The 12500-nt window shown below is 42.8% G+C and overlaps 1 pseudogene; it reads left to right on the top strand.

The window, feature by feature from the left end:
* Positions 1-11810, top strand: part of LOC116685323 (microtubule-associated protein 11-like) — a 12407-nt pseudogene extending 597 nt beyond the window's left edge.
* Positions 11811-12500: the final 690 nt, after the last annotated feature.

Genomic DNA, 12500 nt, shown 5'->3' with positions numbered 1-12500 from the left:
TATATATAGTTAGTGTATACCACTATATATATATGTAGTATGCCCTATATATAGTTAGTGTATACCACTATAGTATGTAGTATGCCCTATATATAGTTAGTGTACACACTATAGTATGTAGTATGCCCTATATATAGTTAGTGTATACACACTATAGTATGTAGTATGCCCTATATATAGTTAGTGTAAACACACTATGTATAGTATGTAGTATGCCCTATACATAGTTATTCCTTCATTTGAAAGAATTGGGCCCTTCTGGGTTAAAGGATTGTGGAATGACTGTAGCCAATGAAGTAAATTATGAATGAAAGTAATATTATGAATGAAAGTAACATTAGAATGAAGTATACTAGGAATGAAAGTAATATTATGAATGAAAGTAATACTTTGAATGAAAGTAATACTAGAATGAAAGTATATTATGAATGAAAGTAATACTATGAGTGAAAGTAATACTATGAATGAAAGTAATACTATGAATGAAAGTAATACTATGAATGAAAGTAATACTATGAATGAAAGTAATACTATGAATGAAGTGATACTATGAATGAAAGTAATACTATGAATGAAAGTAATACTATGAATGAAAGTGATACTATGAATGAAAGTAATACTATGAATGAAAGTAATACTATGAATAAAGTGATACTATGAATGAAAGTGATACTATGAATGAAAGTGATACAAAATGAAAGTAATACTATGATACTATGATGAAAGTGATACTATGAATGAAAGTGATACTATGAATGAAAGTAATACTATGATACTATGAATGAAAGTGATACTATGAATGAAAGTGATACTATGATGAAAGTGATACTATGAATGAAAGTAATACTATGATACTATGAATGAAAGTGATACTATGAATGAAAGTAATACTATGAATGACGTAACATTCCGTGCATGACTATCATCTGCGTGCTCCCATGGTCCTCCAGCAGGGGCGCCGAGGGCCCTGCCGCCGGCTTCGGGACGGAGTCGGCCAGCGGCCGGGCGTGGCGGGAGCTCGCCGGCTCCCTGTGCGCCGTGGCCAGCGTGAGTCCCGTGAGAGCAGCCGCCACCGGGCAACCACCAGCAGCATCACCACGACTACCAGAGCAGCGGGGACGAGGCCAACGAGGACGGCGAGGAGGACTACATCGCCGCGGCGGAGGCGGCCATCGCGGCGCTCGGCAGCCGGGTCGACTCCCGGTGTCGCAGCTTCAGGGACTGCAAGCCGCGCTCATCCACAACTCATCTGGGACGGCGGCCAGGGAGTTCCGCAGGGCACCTGTCCAGGTACCCCTGCGTTTCTTATGTCGACAATTCACAGCTCTGTGTGTGTGAGAATACTCTGATTACCTCACACATTACAATAATAATAATAATAATAATAATATAATAATAATAATAATAATAATAATAATAATGTATACTTTATTAATTAATCCCACAAAGGGGAAATTACACACATTACACACAGGCCTGGACTACACACACACATGCTCAGGTCCTATACATGCTACTGGAGAGATGTCAGAGTGTGGGGGGGGGGGGGGGGGGGGGTCTGCCCATGGAAGGCCCCCCCTAGAGCAGTTGGGGGGGTTCGGTGCCTTGCTCCAGAGCACCTTGGCAGCACCCAGGAGTCTGAATTGGCACCTCTCCAGCTACCAGTCCAGTCCACCACCATACTTTTGGTCCGAATGGGGACTTGAACCATTCGGACCCTCCCCCCCACAGACTGAGCTACTGCCCCCCCCCCCCCCCCCCCCCCCTAATATCCAGGATCCAATATCCAGTCCCTCCAGGATTTCAACCTTTTTTTGAGATTGTCGTGGCCCAAAATACCTGATGTTGCGGGAGCTTTTGTAAAAAATTGCGATTTTGTACATTTGTTGCGATAGTTGTGTGAGATTAGCAAAAAAAAAAAAATTGCGATTTCTTTTTCTTTCTTTTTTTTGTATAGTTCTTTAAAAATAAAGAGGAAACCTGTTTTGGGGGGGAATAAAACTACTCCGGGCTGAGTGTTACTATAGTAACCAAAAAGGCTCAGGATGCTGCAAATGTTGGTATAATATAAAAATGGCCGATGGATTTAATTTACAGAATAATAATTTATTGAATGAATCCAATCTGAACTGGTCTCTCCATTGTTAGTTAGAGTCCTATCCTGGACAGTCTTGAACCTGCGACCCTCCGGTTCCAACCCAACCCTACAGACTGAGCTACTGCCCCCCCCCCCCCTTAGCTGTAGCTGCACAGATTAAGAGTTGGAGATGATTTCTCATCAGCGTGTCTCTGTCCCATGTCAGTCTCCTCTGGACGAGCCGGTGGTTTTGGACGGATGAGGTCATCTTCCCCCTCACGGTGTCTCTGGACAAACTCCCCGTCAGCACCCTGAAGGTCAAGGTGAGGACAACAGTGTTCTGACGATGCTGTCTTCTATAGGCTGTCTTTCTATAGACTGTCTTTCTATATGCTGTCTTTCTATAAGCTGTCTTTCTTTCTATAGGCTGTCTTTCTAATGCTGTCTTTCTAAATGCTGTCTTTCTATATGCTGTCTTTCTATATGCTGTCTTTCTATATGCTGTATTTCTATATGCTGTATTTCTATAGGCTGTATTTCTATAGGCTGTCTTTCTATATGCTGTCTGCCTATATGCTGTATTTCTATATGCTGTATTTCTATAGGCTGTATTTCTATATGCTGTATTTCTATATGCTGTATTTCTATATGCTGTATTTCTATATGCTGTATTTCTATATGCTGTATTTCTATATGCTGTATTTCTATATGCTGTATTTCTATATGCTGTATTTCTATATGCTGTATTTCTATATGCTGTATTTCTATATGCTGTATTTCTATATGCTGTATTTCTATATGCTGTATTTCTATATGCTGTATTTCTATATGCTGTATTTCTATATGCTGTATTTCTATATGCTGTATTTCTATATGCTGTATTTCTATATGCTGTATTTCTATATGCTGTATTTCTATATGCTGTATTTCTATATGCTGTATTTCTATAGGCTGTCTTTCTATATGCTGTCTTTCTATAGGCTGTCTTTCTATAGGCTGTCTTTCTACATGCTGTATTTCTATAGGCTGTCTTTCTATATGCTGTCTGCCTATATGCTGTCTTTCTATAAGCTGTCTTTCTATATGCTGTATTTCTATATGCTGTATTTCTATAAGCTGTATTTCTATATGCTGTATTTCTATATGCTGTATTTCTATAGGCTGTCTTTCTATAGGCTGTATTTCTATATGCTGTCTTCTATATGCTGTCTTTCTATATGCTGTCTTTCTATAGGCTGTTTCTATATGCTGTCTTTCTATAGGCTGTCTTTCTATATGCTCTTTCTATAGGCTGTCTTTCTATAGGCTGTATTTCTATATGCTGTCTTTCTATAGGCTGTCTTTCTATATGCTGTCTTCCTACCTGCTGTCTTCCTACCTGCTGTCTTTCTATAGGCTGTCTTCCTACCTGCTGTCTTTCTATAGGCTGTCTTCCTACCTGCTGTCTTTCTATAGGCTGTCTTCCTACCTGCTGTCTTCCTACCTGCTGTCTTCCTACCTGCTGTCTTTCTATAGGCTGTCTTCCTACCTGCTGTCTTCCTACCTGCTGTCTTTCTACCTGCTGTCTTTCTATAGGCTGTCTTCCTACCTGCTGTCTTCCTACCTGCTGTCTTTCTATAGGCTGTCTTCCTACCTGCTGTCTTCCTACCTGCTGTCTTTCTATAGGCTGTCTTCCTACCTGCTGTCTTTCTATATGCTGTCTTTCTATATGCTGTCTTTCTATATGCTGTCTTCCTACCTGCTGTCTTCCTACCTGCTGTCTTTCTATATGCTGTCTTTCTATATGCTGTCTTTCTATAGGCTGTCTTCCTACCTGCTGTCTTCCTACCTGCTGTCTTTCTATATGCTGTCTTTCTATATGCTGTCTTTCTATATGCTGTCTTTCTATATGCTGTCTTCCTACCTGCTGTCTTCCTACCTGCTGTCTTTCTATATGCTGTCTTTCTATAGGCTGTCTTCCTACCTGCTGTCTTCCTACCTGCTGTCTTTCTATATGCTGTCTTTCTATAGGCTGTCTTCCTACCTGCTGTCTTTCTATATGCTGTCTTTCTATATGCTGTATTTCTGTTTAAATTGTAACTGGTGTGCCAGCTTGGCCAGGTCTCACTCGGAAAAGAGACTTCAATCTCGAGGGACTTCCTGGTTAAATAAAAAAACTAACCAATCAGGTCTGTCAGTAGAGAGAAACTAACCAATCGGTGCTGCTGACACCGAGTTATCCTCCTGCTAACGTTAGCACCCAACAGGCTTCAACAGTTATAAATGTGTTTTTAGCCTCGTCACATGTAAAAAAAAAGTAATTAGCTAATGCTAATGCTAATGGAGCTGTTAGAGAACAACTCAGACCAGAAACACACCTCCAGCTCTCAGATTTACTTTCATACTTTTCCAGTTTTTTCTCATTCAGAACAGGAGACAAAATGTAATGTTCTGACCTCGCTGCAGTAAATTAAGCTTTGAATGGTATTTGGGTCGAATCGACTCGTTTCTAATTGACTTGTTTAAAATTTTGATGTGTGTGTGTGTGTGTGTGTGTGTGTGTGTGTGTGTGTGTGTGTGTGTGTGTGTGTGTGTGTGTGTCGGTGATGGTCACGGTGTGGAAGAAGGAGGCGGAGAAAGCCGAGGTGCAGGAACTCGGATACCTGAGCGTCCTGCAGCAACGAGAGCCGACACACACCTTCAGACACGACCTGAACACCTTCAAGGCTCAGGGTACACACACACACACACACACACACACACACACCACACACACACCACACCCCCCACAACCCACACCCCATAGACACACACACACATAGACAAACACACACACACACCACCCACACACACAACACACACACAAGGAAAAACACACACACACAAACACACACACACACACACAGAAACACACACACAAGGAGAAACACACACACACACACGTTTGTACTATTATACTTGTGATAGTCTTAAATCAAATTTCTGACTTTTTCTTTTCTTTTTTTTAAATTTATGTCACTTTTTCACATTTTAGTCACTTTTTAGACATCGGGACGTCACACAAACCAGTTTTTAATGTCTTTAACACTGTATCATTCAACTCGAATAAAGTCATATAACCATTCCAATGACTCTGAAGCTGTTCAGTTAAGGTTAATTAAGCTTAAAAACCTGCGTAGTTCCCCTTTAACAATCAAACCTTGGTTTGCTCCGTCCACAGTGAGCACTACTCTGACCGTCCTGCCGCCTCCCACCGTCCGCTGTAAGCAGATGACCGTCTCAGGGAAGCACCTCGCCGTCCTCAAAGGTCAGAGATCAATCTTCATGGTGTAATGGATAGAGGGGAAAAGGAAATATGGTTAAGACATGACATTACACACAAGTACCTTTAGCGTATTTATCATTTAAATGGGTGAATTAAGGGTTTATTTGATGATAAAAGTAGTGATTATTTACATGGAGTCTGGTGGAGATATGCTGCTCTATACATGCTAAAAGTAGTGATATTTACATGGAGTCTGGTGGAGATATGCTGCTCTATACATGCTAAAAGTAGTGATTATTTACATGGAGTCTGGTGGAGATATGCTGCTCTATACATGCTAAAAGTAGTGATTATTTACATGGAGTCTGGTGGAGATATGCTGCTCTATATATGCTAAAAGTATTGATTATTTACATGGAGTCTGGTGGAGATATGCTGCTCTATACATGCTAAAAGTAGTGATTATTTACATGGAGTCTGGTGGAGATATGCTGCTCTATACACGCTAAAAGTAGTGATTATTTACATGGAGTCTGGTGGAGATATACTGCTCTATACATGCTAAAAGTAGTGATTATTTACATGGAGTCTGGTGGAGATATGCTGCTCTATACACGCTAAAAGTAGTGATTATTTACATGGAGTCTGGTGGAGATATGCTGCTCTATACACGCTAAAAGTAGTGATTATTTACATGGAGTCTGGTGGAGATATTTAAACAGTTTGGTCCACAAACAACATACAAATTCTTCTTTCTCCTCCTCTCAGTGTTGAACGAGTCTTCTCAGGAGGAGCTGAGTGTTCGTGATGTTCGTATTTTGCCAAATCTCAACGCCTCCTACCTTCCCATGATGCCCGACGGCTCCGTGCTGCTGGTGGACAACGTCTGGTACGTACAGACACCATGTACACCATGTTGTGTTGTCAGTCTTTAACAGTAGAACTGCCATGAGCGGCCATTTTGACGTTCTTTATTCTGCAACACCACCAATGTGTGTGTGTGTGTGTGTGTGTGTGTGTGTGGGTGTTCCTGTGACACCACAAGAGACGCCACCATGTTTTGTTTTCATGTTGTGACCATAGACAGTGAAAGAAATGGACCAACAGACATAGACAGTGAAAGGAATGGACCAACAGACATAGACAGTGAAAGGAATGGACCAACAGACATAGACAGGCATGACCAACAGACACAGTGAAAGAAATGGCCAACAGACATAGGACCAACGACATAGACAGTGAAGGAATGGCCAGACATAGAGGAATGGACCAACAGACATGAAAGGACAGTGTGAAAGAATGACCAACAACATAGACAGTGACAGGAATGGACCAAGACCTAGCAGTGAAAGGATGACGGACATAGACAGTGAAAGGAATGGACCAACAGACATAGACAGTGAAAGGAATGGACCAACAGACATAGACAGTGAAAGGAATGGACCAACAGACATAGACAGTGAAAGGAATGGACCAACAGACATAGACAGTGAAAGGAATGGACCAACAGACATAGACAGTGAAAGGAATGGACCAACAGACAGACAGTTAAAGAAGTTAAGTCTTAAAGGTCCCATGGCATGAAAATGTCCCTTTTTGAGGTTTTTTAACAATAATATAAGTCCCCCCCAGCCTGCCCATGGCCCCCCCAGTGGCTATAAATGGTGATAGGTGTAAACCGAGCCCTGGGTATCCTGCTCTGCCTTTAAGAAAATGAAAGCTCAGATGGGCCGATCTTGAATCTGCCCCTTATGAGGTCATAAGGAGCAAGATTATCTTCCTTTTCTCTGCTTTTCCCGACCAGAAAATCCCCCCCCCCCCCCCCCCCTTCAGAGACATCATGGCTTTCAATCAATTAGATCCTTTGGTGTAGATGGTATAAACCTTATGATGGGGGGGGGGGGGGGGGTTTGGACCCTGACTGAAACCGCTTCCTCTCCCGCTCTGCAGCCACCAGTCAGGGGAGGTCGGCATGGCGTCTTTCTGCAGGGTGGAAAGCCTGGCCTGCCGCCTTCCCAGCATGCTCAGCGCTTTGGAGGAGCACGACTTCCTGTTCCAGATGCACCTCAACGACATGCCGCCGGACGACTCCAACGAGGTTTGGACTTGTTTGTGATCTTTTATATTTCTTTCATCATTGATATTTTTTAACTATTTTACGGTTTATTTATACAGTATATGTGTGTGTGTGTGTGTGCTGCTTAATGTGTTAAACTCTCAAACGAGAGAGAAACAGTAAACTTTATATATTTATTGATTGTGTTTTATGACTCGTCTTCAGCGCTTCTGGACATCCTTTCACCAATTGAACTTTCCTTCATTTCATCAGTTTGTCAGTTGTTTCAGTTGTAGTTATATTTTCAGGGTCTCGAGGTTCCCCTGGTCGCTGTGCTGCAGTGGTCAACTCCCAAGATGCCTTTCACCAACTGCATCTACACCCACTACAGGTGAGGACCAACCTGTCCTTCAAACTATACGACTATATCTGTCCTTTGTTCCTCCCCTCTAATACAACCTACACCTCCTCGTATCTAAACCAGAGAAGGTAAGCTTGATTAATGGTTCTGTGTTAAATCTATTGAGTCTGGTGGAGATATGCTGCTCTATACACACTAAAAGTAGTGATTATTTACATGGAGTCTGGTGGAGATGTGCTGCTCTATACACACTAAAAGTAGTGATTATTTACATGGAGTCTGGTGGAGATATGCTGCTCTATACACACTAAAAGTAGTGATTATTTACATGGAGTCTTGTGGAGATATGCTGCTCTACACACACTAAAAGTAGTGATTATTTACATGGAGTCTGGTGGAGATATGCTGCTCTATACACACTAAAAGTAGTGATTATTTACATGGAGTCTGGTGGAGATATGCTGCTCTATACATGCTAAAAGTAGTGATTATTTACATGGAGTCTGGTGGAGATATGCTGCTCTATACATGCTAAAAGTAGTGATTATTTACATGGGGTCAGTGAGATATGCTGCTCTATACATGCTAAATTAGTGATTATTTACATGGAGTCTGGTGGAGATATGCTGCTCTATACATGCTAAAAGTAGTGATTATTTCATGGAGTCTGGTGGAGATATGCTGCTCTATACATGCTAAAAGTAGTGATTATTTACATGGAGTCTGGTGGAGATATGCTGCTCTATACATGCTAAAAGTAGTGATTATTTACATGGGGTCTGGTGGAGATATGCTGCTCTATACACGCTAAAAGTAGTGATTATTTACATGGAGTCTGGTGGAGATATGCTGCTCTATACATGCTAAAAGTAGTGATTATTTACATGGAGTCTGGTGGAGATATGCTGCTCTATACACGCTAAAAGTAGTGATTATTTACATGGAGTCTGGTGGGTTTCTGCCTCTCTCTTTCTCTTTCTGTCTCCCTCTCTCTCCCTCTCTTCCCCCCCCCCCCAGGTTACCCAGCATCCGTCTGGACCAGCCTCGGTTCGTGATGACGGCCAGCTGTCCGAGCATCGTCCGAGTGAAGGAAGACTTTAAGGTTAAATATGTTCTGCTCAACAACCTGCAGGACTTCCTGGCGGTCCGGCTCGTCTGGACGCCAGACGGTCAGTTTCAACATTTAATAATAATAATACATTTATTAATTATAATACATTTATTAATAATAATACATTTATTTAAAGGGCGCTTCCAATCAAAGTGCTTTACAAAAACAATGCAATTAAAATAATATTAAAAATTAAAGTTTTACACCGTTGCGGTCTCAACTTCTTCAAAAGGACTCAGTTGTGTATTTAGATAAAGTGTTGTGTAGTTTGAGACCCTGTTGTGTGTTTTGAGACCCTGTTGTGTGTGTTTTGAGACCCTGTTGTGTGTTTTTAGACCCTGTTGTGTATTATAAGACCCTGTTGTGTATAATGAGACCCTGTTGTGCATTTTTAGACCCTGTTGTGTATTATAAGACCCTGTTGTGTATAATGAGACCCTGTTGTGTATTATGAGACCCTGTTGTGTGTTCTGAGACCCTGTTGTGTGTTTTGAGACCCTGTTGTGTGTTATGAGACCTTGTTGTGCATTTTTAGACCCTGTTGTGTATTATAAGACCCTGTTGTGTATTATGAGATCCTGTTGTGTGTTTTGAGACCCTGTTGTGTGTTTTGAGACCCTGTTGTGTATTATGAGACCCTGTTGCGTGTTTTGAGACCCTGTTGTGTATTATGAGACCCTGTTGTGTGTTTTGAGACCCTGTTGTGCATTATAAGACCCTGTTGTGTATTATGAGACCCTGTTGCGTGTTTTGAGACCCTGTTGTGTGTTTTGAGACCCTGTTGTGTATTATGAGACCCTGTTGCGTGTTTTGAGACCCTGTTGTGTGTTTTGAGACCCTGTTGTGCATTTTTAGACCCTGTTGTGGATTTTAAGACCCTGTTGTGTATTATAAGACCCTGCTGTGTTTTATGAGACCCTGTTGCGTTTTTTGAGACCCTGTTGTGTATTATAAGACCCTGTTGTGTATTATGAGACCTTGTTGTGTGTTCTGAGACCCTGTTGTGTGTTGTGAGACCCTGTTGTGTGTTTTGAGACCCTGTTGTGTGTTATAAGACCCTGTTGTGTATTATGAGACCCTGTTGCGTGTTTTGAGACCCTGTTGTGTGTTTTGAGACCCTGCTGGACTCTGTGTGCAGGTCGGGGTCCGGTGGACGACTCCCCCCTGGCGGCGGTGGTCTGCCACAGTCCGCTCAGTAACCTGGGTCACTGTCGGAAAGGGAGCACGCTGTCCTTCAGCGTGGCCTTCCAGATCCTCAGACCAGGACTCTACGAGGTACCCCCCCACCCCCCCCCCCCCACACACACACACACACACACACACACAAGCTGGTTTAAGCTTTTTAAATTACTTGTTGGTTTTCTGCAACTTTTTTGTAGCTTCTTCTGATATTTGTCACTTTCTTTTGACATTTTGAGGATTTTTTACGTATTTTCTTTACTTTTTTTCTAGCTTCTTTTGTAGTTTTTATTTTTTAACTACTTTCTTTACTCAATTATTAATTATTTTTTCAAGGTTTTTTCTTTTTCAAGTTTTTGTTGCTTTTGCAGCCTTTTTCAAAGGTTTCTTCAGAGGGTTTTTTAAATTATATTATTTGTTTTTTGTAGCTTCTTCCAATATTTTTGAGGATTTTTAACACATTTTTAAAAACTTTCTTTCTCGCTTTTTTGTAACGTTTTTACAATTGTCTGCGTTTTTTAAAACAGTTTTCAACAATTACTAACTTTTCTTTCTCATTTGGACCCCCCCCCCCCCCACACACACACACACACATCGTCCATATTAATGTATGAACTAATAAGAGATTACTGACCCCCCGTTGTCTCGTGTCTCCTCTGATCAGCTGAGTCAACACATGAAGCTGAAGCTGCAGTTCACGGCCTCGGTGTCGAACCCGCCGCCCGACGCTCGCCCGCTCTCACGTACGCAAAACTCAACGCCTCAGTTTCTGTTTTAAATCTGAAGGATCGGAGTAACTTTATTTACAAAGGCACAGTGTACAACTTAACATTAACATTTTATAACAGGGATTGTTTGGGAAATGAACCGCCAGAGCAGGAGGAATGAGAGGGGGGAAACACCAGAGTAGGGGGAATGAGAGGGGAACACCAGAGCAGGGGGAATGAGAGGGGGTAACGTCAAAACAGGGAATGAGAGGGGGACACGCCAGAGCAGGGGGAATGAGAGGGGAAACAACAGAGCAGGGGGAATGAGAGGGGGTAATGTCAAAACAGGGAATGAGAGGGGAAACACCAGAGTAGGGGGATGAGAGGGGAAACACCAGAGTAGGGGGAATGAGAGGGGAAACACCAGAGCAGGGGGAATGGGAGGGGGGAAACACCAGAGTAGGGGAAACAACAGAGCAGGGGGAATGAGAGGGGGTAACGTCAAAACAGTGAATGAGAGGGGAAACACCAGAGTAGGGGGAATGAGAGGGGAAACACCAGAGTAGGGGAATGAGAGGGGAAACCACCAGCAGGGGGAATGAGAGGGGGGAAACACCAGAGTAGGGGAATGAGAGGGGGAAACACACAGAGTAGGGGGAAACAACAGAGCAGGGGGAATGAGAGGGGGTAACGTCAAAACAGGGAATGAGAGGGGGACACGCCAGAGCAGGGGGAATGAGAGGGGGACACGCCAGAGCAGGGGGAATGAGAGGGGGGAAACAACAGCGCAGGGGGAATGAGAGGGGAGAAAACAACAGGGGTGTATCAGCGGTACAGCGGGCGCACATGTAACAGACGATTTCCTGCATGCCCCCCCCCCCTTCAAAAATTAAAGGTATAAAAGCCCAAAAAGACCCTCTAAAAACAGTTGCTGTGTTTGTCCACCCAGGTAAAAACAGCCCGTCCAGCCCGGCGTTCCGAGACCTGCTGGACCGGCACCAGGCCAGTCTGGGTCGGTCCCAGTCCTTCTCCCACCAGCAGCCGTCTCGATCCCACATCATGAGGTAGACCGTCACATCAAACACACACTCGCTGTTTCATCTGTGTCTAATCGTTACATTGCTACATTTCAAATGGCTTTGATGAGTAGGAGCGTCACGGTGGAAAGGAGCGTTTGATTTCCACAGAATTTAAAAGCAGGTGGTGCGATTCCCCCAGGACCTTCCTCTCTCTCTGCCCCCCCCCCCCCCCCCCACCTGCAAACGCCCACAGACACAGCGTAGCTTAGCTTACGTAGCATGCAGCTAAAGACACGGAGGAGCCCTGAAAAATCATCTTTAACCCTCTTGTTGGAAGTCAAATTTTACCCGTTTTACAAAAACTTTCTACATCAGAAATATGACGAAAGAACGTTGGAAAAAAGTGACAAATGTTAAACTACAAAAAACATCGGAAAAAACAACAAAAACTGTTATTAAAAAAAATTACAAAAAATGATTAAAGAACATCTACAAATCTGAATGTTGAAATGCAGAAAAACACAAAGCTGCAGGTCGACAGGAAGACAACCCGTGGGTTAAAGACACAGCGTAGCGTTAGCTTAGCGGAAGCTTACAGCTGACTGTTTCCAGACTTCATGCCCTGCTGTAACCGTGGCAACAGTTTACCTTCCCTGTGAGTGAATTAAGGAAACAAACGGGACTCTGTGGTGCGTTCAGGTGCATCTTGTTGTGCATTCAGTTGAAGCCCAAACACTCTGAGAAAC

The sequence above is a fragment of the Etheostoma spectabile genome, unplaced genomic scaffold (assembly GCF_008692095.1).
Source record: "Etheostoma spectabile isolate EspeVRDwgs_2016 unplaced genomic scaffold, UIUC_Espe_1.0 scaffold00569775, whole genome shotgun sequence".
Classification (NCBI taxonomy): domain Eukaryota; kingdom Metazoa; phylum Chordata; class Actinopteri; order Perciformes; family Percidae; genus Etheostoma; species Etheostoma spectabile.
The sequence above is the reverse complement of the archived record's forward strand: the minus strand, read 5'-3'. Positions and strand labels throughout refer to the sequence as shown.